Source organism: Gopherus flavomarginatus (assembly GCF_025201925.1).
Source record: "Gopherus flavomarginatus isolate rGopFla2 chromosome 13 unlocalized genomic scaffold, rGopFla2.mat.asm SUPER_13_unloc_1, whole genome shotgun sequence".
Lineage (NCBI taxonomy): Eukaryota > Metazoa > Chordata > Testudines > Testudinidae > Gopherus > Gopherus flavomarginatus.
In genome coordinates this window covers 1,013,943-1,027,081 of record NW_026114609.1, presented here as the reverse complement: position 1 = coordinate 1,027,081, position 13,139 = coordinate 1,013,943, and the positions used below count along the sequence as shown (strand labels likewise).

At 49.7% G+C, this 13,139-nt stretch overlaps 1 long non-coding RNA gene and 3 other non-coding genes across 4 annotated transcripts in view; 1 reads left to right on the top strand and 3 right to left on the bottom strand.

Moving 5' to 3' along the window:
• LOC127041002 (uncharacterized) overlaps positions 1 to 13,139 on the bottom strand; it is a 150,899-nt gene that overhangs the window by 71,660 nt on the left and 66,100 nt on the right. The window lies entirely within an intron of this gene.
• On the bottom strand, positions 344 to 425 carry TRNAS-GCU (transfer RNA serine (anticodon GCU)). The gene has a single exon. It is a non-coding gene; the product is annotated as a tRNA-Ser (tRNA).
• On the top strand, positions 3,221 to 3,292 carry TRNAG-UCC (transfer RNA glycine (anticodon UCC)). Its single transcript has one exon. It is a non-coding gene; the product is annotated as a tRNA-Gly (tRNA).
• On the bottom strand, positions 7,292 to 7,363 carry TRNAC-ACA (transfer RNA cysteine (anticodon ACA)). Its single transcript has one exon. It is a non-coding gene; the product is annotated as a tRNA-Cys (tRNA).

Here is a 13,139-nt window from a genome sequence, read left to right as displayed (position 1 = left end):
AGGGAGAAAATGTTTGAGTTGCCTCCTTCAGAACAGCTTAGCCTAGACACTCTAGCTGTGGGTCACTGTCATGGCCTTGCTGTGAACTGGGGTATTTTAATACTTTGGGGAGGTCTTAGGGTGTTTGGGGGAGATTATGAGGCTGTTACCTTTTGAGATAAAAACTGAGACATACAGGACTAGAGAATTTTTTTTTTTAGAAATCTGAGATTTAGACATTTTATTTAAAGCAGAGGGGTTTCTGAGCAGGCTTTTGTTTGCAGGAAGCAACATTGTTTGATCTGTCATTGTACCAAAGGGGGAGATGGTTGTCTAGAAAGGAGAAGAGAAGACCAAATGCATCCGATGAGGATGGGATTCGAACCCATGCGTGCAGAGCACAATGGATTAGCAGTCCATCACCTTAACCACTCAGCCACCTCATCTGAAATGTCAGGGCATGGAAAGGATGAGAAATCTAAGGCCAGCAGAGATAGGGACACTAAGGTGTTTTTAAATACTAAGCGGAAGCAGGGGCTGAATGAGCTCCCCCCTCACACCTAGTGACCAGCTGTGGGAAAGGCTTCAGGAACAGACAGTGTTTGCATAGACACAGCTACTCTGCCTAGGTATGCAGCATCATGGGGCCGCTTCCCCAAAATGGCCAGTTTTAGCTGGTGGTGGGTTACAAATCACTTTAGCACTGAGTGGTATGAAATGTTATTATCCTTCCTGCATGAGTGAAGGGCAGCAGAACATACTTAGTCGGTCCTGCTGGGTGAGGAATAGCTGTTATTGGACTGCATAGAAGTGATTCAGAATGTCACCCTAAAGCAGTGGTCCCCAAACATTTCACACTGTGCCCTCTTATCCATGGCTGTGGGCCCTCGGAGCCACAGTTGAAAACTGGGGCTGGGAGTGGGGTGTTGCTTGCTGAAGAGAGGGGTGCAGACAGGGGTAAGGGGGTTGAGGCCGAGCTGGCAGTCAGGGGCCCAGGCTGAGGGTGGGGTTGGAAAAGAGCTGGGACAGAGTCGGGCTGACTGGTGCTCCCTCCATGGGGGCTGGCTCAGCCCCTGAGGTGCACCTATGAATCTTCCTCTTTGTTCCCCTAGGAGTCATGCCCCACCTTTTGGGGACCACTGAACCCTACACGTTAAGCAGGGGCTAGTGATGCCAAAGCCCAGGGAAAGGGAGAACAAGTGCAGGGGCCCCAGCACTGGAACTAGGCCCCCTCACTTCTGTCTGTGGCTCTGCCCCCTGCCACACCTCCACCCACGGCCCGATCCACTATGTCACCTCTGTTCCACCACTTCCCCCACTAGCCCCACCCTGTCACTCCTTTACCCATGCCCCGCTGTGGCCCCAAGATCAGAGAAGCTCTGTGCCCCTGCTCCAGCTCCCGGGCCGTAGCACGGAGTGGGAGCTCCTCCAGCCCTGGGGCTGACATGGGGGAGACTTTTCCAGGGGGACATAATTTCTCCAGGGCCCCTAGTCATGGGCTCCACTGTCTCCTTGTCGATGCAAGGTTTGGGGAGGCTGAGCCCACCCAAGCCTCCATTACGTGCTGCCCAGGCTACCACTGCTCAGTGTGTGGCCAGTCTCCCTGTGTTCTCTGCTGTTGTTGCTGGGGAGCTTGGCTGGCCTTATGGGGGGGGCCCCCCAGCAGCCGCCTAGGGCTCCAGGGGGTCAAAGGGCACCGTGTGGCAGTGTGAAGGTGCTCACTGCTCTCCCCTGCCCCAATGCTCCTCCATGGCCCCATAGAGGGTTGAGGGGAGCGAAGTGCAACCCTATGTGCTCCATGCGTCCTGGTCACTTTCCCCACCTGGGCTGTGCTGTGAGGGGAGCATCAGAAGCTGCTGCTCTCTGCCCTCCCCTTATGCAGCCTGGCTGAGGAAAGTGACCTGGATGCAGGGAAGTCAGATGATGTTGCTTCTTGCCCCCCCACCCCACCTCTCCAGCTCCTAGGGGTGCCCAGAGGAGCAGCATTCCAGGGAGGAGCGGGTAGCAATGCGAGCTGCTCCATGCACACAGGTCACTGTCCCCAGGTGGGTGCAGGAAGGGGTGCAGGGGTTAGGGGTGAAGGGGATGCATCAGAGGGGCAGTGGCTGGTGGCACAGGAGTGGGAAACAATAGGGGAAACCTGCTGCTGTCTCTAGCCCGGTCAACACTATGAGTTTATATCAAATTTAGCAGCGTTAAATAGCATTAACCCTGCACCCGTCCACACAATGAAGCCCTTATATCGATATAAAGAGTTCTAAATACTGGTATCTGTACTCCTCCCCGATGAGGGGAGTAGTGCTGAAATCGGTATTGCTATTTCGGATTAGGGTTAGTGTGGCCACAATTCAATGGTATTGGCCTCCAGGCGCCATCCCACAGTGCACCATTATGACCGCTTTGGACAGCAATCTGAACTCGGATGCATTGGCCAGGTAGACAGGAAAAGCCCGGTGAAATTTTGAATTTTATTTCCTGTTTGCTTAGCGTGGAGCACCGATCAGCACAGGTGACCATGCAGTCCCAGAATCAAAAAAGAGCTTGCAAAGCAGCAGATGGGACAGTATGGCTGATAACCATCTTTGCTAACTTGCAAAAGGCAAGAGGATGCTGCTGTGTAGCGCTGCAGAACCGCGTCTGTCAGCACCATCCAGTAGACATATGGTGACAGTGAAAAAAAGCTGAACAGGCTCCATGGTTGCCATGCTATGGTGTCTGCCCAGGCAATCCAGGGAAAAGGGCGCAAAATGATTGTCTGCCGTTGCTTTCACGGAGGGAGGAGTGAGTGACGACATTTACCCAGAATCACCCACGACACTGTTTTTGCCCCATCAGGCACTGGGACATCAACCCAGAATTCCAGTGGGTGGGAGAGACTGCAGAAACTATGGGATAGCTATGGGATAGCTACCCACAGTGCAATGCTCCGGAAATCGATGCTAGCCTCTGTACATGGATGCACACCACCGAATTAATATACTTAGTGTGTCCGCGTGCCCTCGACTTTATATAATCTGTTTCCAAAAAACAATTTCTGTAAAATCGGAATAATCTCGTAGTGTAGACATACCCTGTGATTAACAACTTTGGTGGCTAATTGAAAGGCTGATGGTTCAAACTCAAGTGAAGATGGAGGTGGTTTTTTTTAGTGATGAGAAGCCAGTACATTTTAACAGGCCGAAAATCTCCTCAATGCTGCTCTATCCTCATTTTGCAAGCATAAGTGACCCTTTTGCCAGATGCATTGGTGGTATAGTGGTGAGCATAGCTGCCTTCCAAGCAGTTGACCTGGGTTCGATTCCCAGCCAATGCAGTGATGTGATGTTTTCTCCCTTGGGAGTTGGTTTAATTTCAGTTGCATTGTATCAGTTTATCAATGGAATGAGACAATCAATGTCCTACAGGTCATTCAATGCACAATGGAGGAAGAAAGGGGTGGGACCGTACAATGAGCTGTTGGAGTCATCTTGGTATTACAATGTTTGGTTTTTTTTTTAAAAAAAACTTCCTTTACTTCCCTCTCACTTTTAGACTCGGAGCCTTTAAGGTCATAAGGGACCAATGTGATCATCTAGTCTGTCCTGCTGCACCACACAATCCAAAAGACCCCACCCATCCACTCCTGTAATAGACCCAGTAGGGGAGGCAGCTCTGTGCACTGCTCCTACCCCAGGCAGCACAAGGGCGACCTCTGCTCCCCTCCCCCCATGGGTGTGCAGAGATGTGCCAACAGCACTAAGGTGGCTCCCTGCCCACTCTACCTCCATCCCTCCGTGCCACTCCCAGAAGTGGTTGGCATGTCCCGGCATCCCCTGGGGCGGGGGGAGGGTCTCCAATCATTGCCCCTGCCCCAAGTACCAACTCCGCAGCTCCCATTCGCCAGGAACTGTAACCAATGGGAGCTCTGGGGGCAGCGCCTGCATGCAGCAGTGCATGGACACACCCTGGCATGGCCCACCTAGGAGCTGCTGACGCAGGGTTGTCTGTACCGATCACTTTGGGAGCTGCACTGCCCGAGGTAAGCATCACCCCTCCTACACCCCAATCCCCTCCCCCAGTGCAGAGCCAGCACCCTGCACCCAAATTTCCTCCCATAGCTTTGCTTGCCTTCCTTTCACCCAGAACCATCCTTCTTCTCCTGGGATGCAAGTAGCCATCCCTGGGAAGCCAAGAGGCAGGCACAGGATTCTACCTCCCAGCAGCCAACTGCACCTCCCCAGGCTTTGCAGAACGAATGGTGGCACTCTACTAAACCCACTTAGCAGCACTGAGGTGCTTAGCTTCTGCCCTGCCTTCCTCAGCTGGACTTTCCTCTTTTGCCCCGTTCCTGCCTCACTCCCTCCTTTGGCATGTCACACAAAAGAGGCCAGCAGGAAGAGTCGACCTCCGTAGGCCAGCCTCCAAGGGCAGAGGAGACCAAGCCACAAGGCTTCAAAAGGTGACTGGCCTAGACCCTCTAGCTTTCCCCTGCTGATGCCAAGGCTTTTTGCTCAGCTCATTTCACCGCCGTCTGCCATGCAGGGGTTGGGGTTACTGCAGGACAGGACAGTGGCAGCAGTAGGAGCTCTTTGCTGGACAGGCAGAAAAAGTAAAACCTCCTGTTTTTGAACCAATCACCTTTTGCATGTTAGGCAAATGTGATAACCACTACACTACAGAAACTGTGTTGCAGGGCTTTCTCCCTCCCTTCATAAGAACATGAGAACAGCCATACCGGGTCAGACCGAAGGTCCATCCAGCCCAGTATCCTGTCTGCCAACAGTGGCCAATGACAGGTGCCCCAGAGGGACTGAACCTAACAGGTAATGATCAAGTGATCTCTCTCCTACCATCCATCTCCACCCTATGACAAACAGAGGCTAGGGACACCATTCCTTACCCATCCTGGATAATAGCCATCAATGGACTTAACCTCCATGAATTTATCTAGGTTTTTTTTTTAAATCCTATTATAGTCCCAGCCTTCACAACCTTCTCAGCCAAGGAGTTTGACATGTTGACTGTGCACTGTGTGAAGAACCTCCTTTTATTTGTTTTAAACCTGCTGCCCATTACTTTCATTTGGTGTTCCCTAGTTCTTATATTATGAGAACAAGTAAATAAATTTTTCTTATTCACTTTAGGATGTGGGGTCTGGGCTGGGCTGACTTTAGTCCCAGGCTGGGGTCTCCTGAATGTTGGGAAACATCCTTTGCTGCTACCCAGACACAGCAGGCTACTAGTGACAAACCAGGGCTGGGATGAGAGGGGAATGTTGCATGAACTTTATCATACAGGGCCCATCCTGCTTCTCAGAGCCCAGAGGCGAGAATCTAGAGAAGGGTGAGTCATTTCTCAGCTGCATTCTCAGGAGAAGCCGATAGCCATCCTTGATCAGACACTCAGGAGAGCAACCACAGCAGTTCTGCGGAGAGCTCTGGCTGCCAGGGGATCCAGCTAGGAGAGGGAGTGCTGAGGGCTCTGCAGTTTTTGCAGTGGGGCTGTCTCAGGAGTCACAGGTGGCTTTGTTGGTGGGGTGGTGAAGTAGGGACTACAGGATGTGAGGCTGGCTGAAATGAAACTGCACAAAAAACCTCCCCATTTGTTCCAGCTAAGGCCCTACTTTGGCCTCTCCTCCTTTCATAAATATCTCCATATCTACCCCAGCTCTCAGAAACACCCTCTCTCCATGGGTATTTTCACGGTTTCTTCCTTTTTTCATGGAGAGAGACAGAGAAAAAACAAGCCTATTAATTTGACCTACCCACTCAGTTCACGGCATGAAATACACAATTTTGTGTTCAATGAGTTGTGTTCATTTACATAACATGAAAAATATGTTTTGGGTAATGCATGAAAACCTCCCTCCATTGAACAACCCACTTGATCTAGTTAATGTACTACAGAATATTTGAAGAAGTTAAGAAAGATGTGCTTAGAAATTAACATGTTGTGCCATTTAAACACGCACAAGACACAGAAGAAACTGAATTATTTGAGCTACTAAAATTTCCATTTTCTCACAGCATTTTAGTTCTCAAGGTTGTTTTAATTTGCTTATTTTTTTGGAACTAGAAATGAGGACGAGTACACTGAAGTCAGTGGAATTACCGCAGTGAGGGATTAGTCTCATTATTTGCCGCTAACAAAACCTTTGTTAACAGAGAGTTAACTTTGACTGTGAATATCTCTTACCTTCCAGAACATCGAGTTCAGTAAAACTCAAATTCTGGAAAAACAGGGAATACAGAGTGAGGGTACATGCCCAGATAACCTTAACGCTGCCCTCTAGAAGAGAATCCCTGAGAGCATATGAGAATAAAGAAAGGTTTGGGGACAAATTACATCTACTTCCCAAGAGTTTGTTTCTTCTGTAATTAATTGATCCTGGCCCCATCAATTGATCCTGGCCTGGTGTCTGGCTGTAGAATTTACTATTTACTATCTTTATCCCAGTATATTAAAGGCAAAACTGCTTTATAAAAGCTCCGTTATTCTAGGTTATACAAGCAGGTCACTTCCCCACCTATTTCAAGGAGATGGAATTTTCCTGACCCGCAGGGAACTTAAAATAACACGCTCAAGATCACACATTCCTTAGGAGAAAATGAAGGGGAAAAAAAAACAAAAACCACCAAACCGTTGCTGTTTCTACCCAAATGATCAATGAGACCAGAAAGGGAGACTGTGCAATTAACTGTCTGGTGCTACACTGACTCTGCAGTTACTTGGATGCAGACACACCCTGCTCTACGGTTGGTAAACGTACAGAGACTCTGCTGCTGCTCATGAACTAGCAGCACATGACCTCTAAACAGCTGCCATTTGAAGGTATCTGAAAGTTACATGAAACAACGATCTGTGTTAAAGGAAGGCTGTCATTTATTAGAGCCCCAGTTGATGCCATGTGCACAAACAGAGGATTGGATGTGTAACTGGTAGTTTGGTAAATCTTGGTTATTTTAGTTTTATAACAGGCTCCTGTCCACCTCCAGCAGAGTTTTCAGTCCCAATGGCAACTTACTTACCAAATGTAATACAGACTAGTCCATTCCTCCCAAGTGGATGTCGTTCTTGTTCTTCTGCACATTGTAGCCCATGGAGGCCAAGGACCTGCAAATGTGTTTTCATGTGCCTTTGTTTAATTGATGAAAACAAATCTAGACACTTAGAGAATTGGAAGTGATTTCAGCTGGGGGACATGTTTGCTAGGTTTTTATGCATTTGCACAGGAAGACATTGAGAGTGCCCATTCATTTCAGGGACCCCTATTTAGTGGAGCTCTTGAACATAGTGGAAACAGAATTATTTTTATTAAAGAACCAAGTTTGTAAGGGGGCACTTGGATTTGAACCAAGGACCACTTGATCTGTAGTCAAACACTGTACCACTGAGCTATACCCCCATGACATTTACAAAGGCAAGTCAGTGATCTTAAGGATTTTGAAGGACAGGTTCTGCCTCAGAGAGCTCCTTTTCTATTCCCACACCACAGGGCTTTTAAAAATGGGGTTTGATTAAACTTTATATACACATGTAGACACCACAGCTTACACACCCACCAACATAGCTTTCCCCGACTGACATAGCTACCACCTCTCGGGGAGATGGATTAACTACACGGACGGGACAGCTCTTTCCCCTCCGCTTAGAACATCTTCATTTGTTTATAAATAGGTGGGAAATAACCTTCTGAATGGACAGGAATCAATTTATCAAATATTGCTGTGTCTGCATTAAATATGGGGAACTGGTCATATTGGGCTGGATTAGTAGGATCGTTGCCAGCAGATGGAGGGAAGTGATTATTCCCCTCTAGTTGGCACTGGTGAGGTCACATCTGGAGCATTGTGTCTAGTTTCCCCAACCCCCCACTACAGAAACAAATTGGAGACAGTCTAGGGGAGGGCAACAAAAATGATTAGGGGACAGGGGACTTACGAGGAAAGGCTGAGGGCAGGGCCACGGGGGGGGCATGGGGGGCAATTTGCCCCAGGCTCTGCAGGGGCCCCCCATGAGAATATAGTATTCTATAGTATTGCAACTTTTTTTTATGGAAGGGACCCCTGAAATTGTTTTGCCCCAGGCCCCCTGAATCCTCTGGGCGGCCCTGCCCAGACCGTGGTGCTGTCCCCCCACTCCATCCCCTTCCCTCATTCTCCTCCCTCTGAGGCCCCACCTGTGCTCTGCCCTCACTCCCATTTGGCCACTTCCCACCCCTGCTCTTCCTCTTTGGCTGAGGCCTGCTGGTCCACCTTTCACTCGCTCCTCTCCTCCCCCAAGGCCTCCTAGCGCCTCTCCACCCTCTACCCCAAGGTCTACCTGCTGCCCACACCTCTCTGCCCCCTCCCCTGAGACTCATCCTGCCCATTGCCCACCCCTCTCTGCCCCCTCCCCTGAGACCCACCCTGCCCACAGCTCTCTGCCCTCTCCCCTGAGACCAGCCCTTCCCACCACTTACACCTCTCTGCCCCTCCCCTGAGCTGCCCACCTCTCTGAGCCCTCCCCTGAGACCCACCCTGCCCACCGCACACACCTCTCTGCCCCTCCCCTGACCTGCCCACCGCCCACACCTCTATGACCCCTCCCCGAGGCCCACCCTTCCCACCATTTGCACCTCTCTGCCCCTCCCCTGAGACTCACTCTGCCCCTCCCCTGAGACCCACCCTGCCCACCACCTACACCTCTTCCCCTCCCCTGAGACCTGCCCTGCACACCACGCACACCTCTCTGACCTCTCTCCTGAGAACCCCCTGCTCACCACCCATGCCTCTCTGCACCCTCCCCTGCCCTGCCAACCTCTCGAATCTCTCTGCCTCTCCCCTGAGACCCACCCTGTCCACCTCTTTCTTTGGTCATCTGTTGCTATTCCTTCAAACATCAAGGATGGAATAAAAAACTGAGTTTACTCCAGGGTGAGGAAAGAAAGGAGCCACCAACCCCCTGGCAAAGCTCAGTGCCCCAGAGAAAACCTGCCCCCTGCTATAGCAATCACTGATGTGCTGGGGATATGACGGGAAGGGGACTGTCTGAATGAGCAAGGCAGGAAATGGACAAGCTACAGCAATGTCATTAACCACGAACACACTCTCCTCATGCTCCAGCCAGAAGGGAAAGGAGCAGGAATTCTTGCTGTTCAGCCATGGACACACTTACACAATGGCACAGCAGTGTGTGTGTTGTGGAAGCTGGTCTGAGGAAACAATTGGAATTGATCACTCAGTGAGAGCAGAACTAGAGGGCAGTGAGAGCCACATGTCAAGCAAGTAGTTGTGGCCAAGTGGTTAAGGTGATGGGCTAAAAATCCATTGGGGTCTCCCTGTGCAGATTTGAGTCCTGCCAACTATTGAGAAAGTTGTGGTTCTTCAGTTTCAACAGAGCTGGGCCTTGCCTCACTTTCATGCTAGGCCTACACTAAAGGGGGATGTGGCTTTAGTTAAAGTGTTTTAATTGAACAGCTGTTGCATGTCCACCCTGTGTCACCAGAGCACATCCATGCTAGCATCTCTTGGATGGCCACAGAGAGCAGGGCATTGTGGGTAGCTATCCCACTGTGCAACTGGCTGCAGGGTGCTTTGGGAAGGGTTTGCAATGCCTCACAGGCTGGTGCATCATCACATGATGCAGGTTTCTCTATCCCATTGTTCTATGGGCATCCTACTAGATTGCCAGCTGCTTTTCAACTGCAATGTGCGTGGTGGGGTAGAGAGCGTGTGTGTGTGGGGAGGAGAGACAGTGTGTGTGTTGTGGAAGAGTGAGTGTGTCGGCACACTGTCTCTAAGTTCAGACAGCAGCTGGAAGCAACCAGTCCTGAGGCAGGGGACAGCCCCGACATCAGCCCCCCTTCTCTCACTGGCTCAGCTCAGCACAGCACAGCACTCTCTGTCACACACACACACACACACATACACATACACACTGCTGCCTGCTTAGCTCTGTGTCAGGGGTGCTGGAACAGGGGGGTTAGAGGGCCATGGCCCCACCACTATTTGCTGGCTCTTAGGACAGATGAAGGGGGGGGGAAGGGTGCAGTCTTGGGGAAGAGGCGTTCTGTGGGTGTGGTCTCGGGGGAGAGGTGGTGTGAGTGGGGGTCCTTAGGGAAGGGGTGTCATGGGGGTGTCACAGTTCAGACAATTGTGCCCCCCCACTGTAAGGAAGGTTCTGCCGCCCCTACTCTGTGTTGGCAGAGTCGGAGAGAGCAGCATCCACGGTAGTGATTTGCTCCCCAGGGCTCCAACAGGGGGGCTGGGGAGGCAATTTAAAGGGCCCGGGGCTCTGGCCGCTGCAGGGAGCACTGGGCCCTTTAAATCACTAGCCTGAGGAAGCCAGGCCAGGCTGGCACAGCGTACCGGCTCTTGCCAGTACCCTATACTGGATCATACTGGCTTACTTTCACCTCCGGAAGGTCCTCACGTGGAGCAATAACTGGTTAAAAGATAGGAAACAAAGGGTAGGACTAAATGGTCAGTTTTCCGGATGGAAACAGGTAACTAATGGTGTCTGTACTGGGACCAGGGCTAGTCAACATATTCATAAATGATCTGCTAAAAACTGAGCTGACAAAATTTGCAGATGATCCAAAACTACCAGCTTGCTTCCTAGAACGAACGCTCCTTGAGTGGGGTGATCCACAGGGAGTAGCTCAAACCTCCAAAGTGCCTGGCCAGAGGCAGGACATTAGCACAGCAAGGGAGGGGTGTGGCAGTGACATCACAAAGGCCTTTTGCAGGACCTCAGACTATTGGTCAAAGGTGGTGGGGAGGTGATGACCTCACAGAGAGATGCTGACATCAGCCAGGCAGGAGAGGGGCGAGGGGCCAGGGAAACCTCAGAGACCCCTGTGGCTTTGCTTCAGCAAGTCTCCTTCTCCAGGTCTCTCTTTGAGGACTGAGAGAGTATTTGGGTTCACCGACGTGAGCACCAGAAGGAACCTCTTTTGAGTTTTCTCCTTCCCTTTCAGTGATTTTACTACAAAACAGCTGTCCCTGTTCAGTCTGATCCATTTGGTGACAGTTGAACTCTTGGCATGGAAAACATGAGCTGAGAGAGAGAGAGAGAGTGTGTGTGTGTGTATGTGTGTGTGTAAATATGGGGCTGAAATAGTGCTCGGGCAGTGATCCCCACCAGTGACCGATTGGCTGAGCAGGGGTTTATTGACAGGGAGGAGACTCAAGTCCTTGTTGTTCTCTTTTAAGACCAAGTAAATAAGTCATAACCAGTCATATGTTTGACAAATTTTTCTGCTTCGCTGCATTAATGGTCTCTGAGCAGTTCATGATTCTCTCTACCACTGCAGTTCTCCTAAAATACTTGCTTAATAGTTACTGTGCACTGTTGTTGGTCTGGAGCTCATGTGAGAACACTTTACTCAGGTCATTCAGTGTTTGAAATTCAAGATCTGATGAAGCAGCAAAGAATCCTGTGGCACCTTATAGACTAACAGACGTTTTGGAGCATGAGCTTTCGTGGGTGAATACCCACTTCCTCAGATGCATGTAATGGAAATATCCAGGGGCAGGTATATATATGTGTGCTAGCAAGCAAGCTAGAGATAACGAGGTCAGTTCAATCAGGGAGGATGAGGCCCTGTTCTAGCAGTTGAGATGTGAAAACCAAGAGAGGAGAAACTGGTTCTGTAATTGGCAAGCCATTCACAGTCTTTGTTCAATCCTGAGCTGATGGTGTCAAATTTGCAGATGAACTGAAGCTCAGCAGTTTCTCTTTGAAGTCTGGTCCTGAAGTTTTTTTGCTGCAGGATGGCCACCTTAAGGTCTGCTATAGTGTGGCCAGGGATCTGATGGTTAGTTTCAAAATCAAGGCTCTTGGGACCTATTCCTAACTCTGCCACTGTGTGACCTAAGACAAGCCAATTCTCCTTTCTCAGCCTTAGCTTCTCCTTCTTTCAAATAGGGATACTAACGATCCGCTCCTACCTACCTCACAGTGGGTGGAGGATGGGGATCCATTGGAAAGTGTCACTAGGGGTAGTGCATAATATGAGGTTTCCTATCACTTTTACTCAGAACAGATTATGACATAATAGACCAGCTGAAATAGTCTCTTTTATTTGTATTTTTTTATTTTGAAATTGTTAAGAGCAGCAACTACTTAGCTTAGACTGAAGCATCTTATCTCATGTTTGTGATCTAAGTGTCTCCTCTTTGTGTGTGATGAGACAATTTAACACACTCTGACAAACAGGAGATCCTTTTGTTTTGCAACAAAATATTTTTGCAAAGAACTTTCATCCCACATGTTTTGATTTCGAGAAACAACCTGGTTTAGTCTGAACGGGATTTTCTGACAGAAATGGTTTCAATTAAATTTCCCCACCATCTCAATTCCTGAGCTCTATCCGTGCCTCTGAGGGCAGACGGCTTTGCTGGCTGTTAGAACAGGAGTCAGGACTGGCGGCTTCTCTTTCTGGCTCTGCCACCGCCTTGCTGTGTAGGCCCTTGGGTAGGTCATATCCCTTCTCTGGACCTCAGACTCCTCCCCATCTGTCCAATGGGAACAGGGACAATTCTCGAACTCTGGGCAGTCGTGAGCCTGAGTGAGATAAGGGGCATTAAAACCCTCTGTGAAGGAGAAAGGGGAGTTTCACGGTGTTCAGCACCAAGGAATTCTAAAGTTTGCTAAAATGTCTAGTCTGTGGAAACAAGAAATGGTCGGGGCCAAACTTTTTAACCACTGCCTTTTTCAAAGCCCATTCATGGATGTGAGTCCCTGTCTTTTAGGCATCTGGGATTCTTTGCCAGCAGGAGAGAAGAGGTTCCTGCCTCTGTTTTTGTGGACTTAACAAACCAGGTGTTGTGCCCCAGTTCTTGTCTGAGATCCCTGAAAAAGAACATCTTCCCATCCATCAATAAGACAGGACCTATCTTTAAAAGGGGAACAAAGAGACCCTTGGGACTTACAGACTAGCTACCCTCACTTCCACAGCTGGAGAGATACTGGAATACGTTCTAAACAATCTGTGTGTCAGCAGCACCTACAGAATACTTTGGTTCTTAGGACAAGTGAGCATGGATTTATCAAGAACAAATCATTCCAAACCAATCCTCTTTCCTTCTTTGGCAGGGTTCTGGGCCTAGTGGAGGTGGGTAAACAGTAGATGGGATCTATCTCGGTGTTACTAAGGCTTTTGACACAGTCCCGTAGGACATTCTCACAAGCAAACA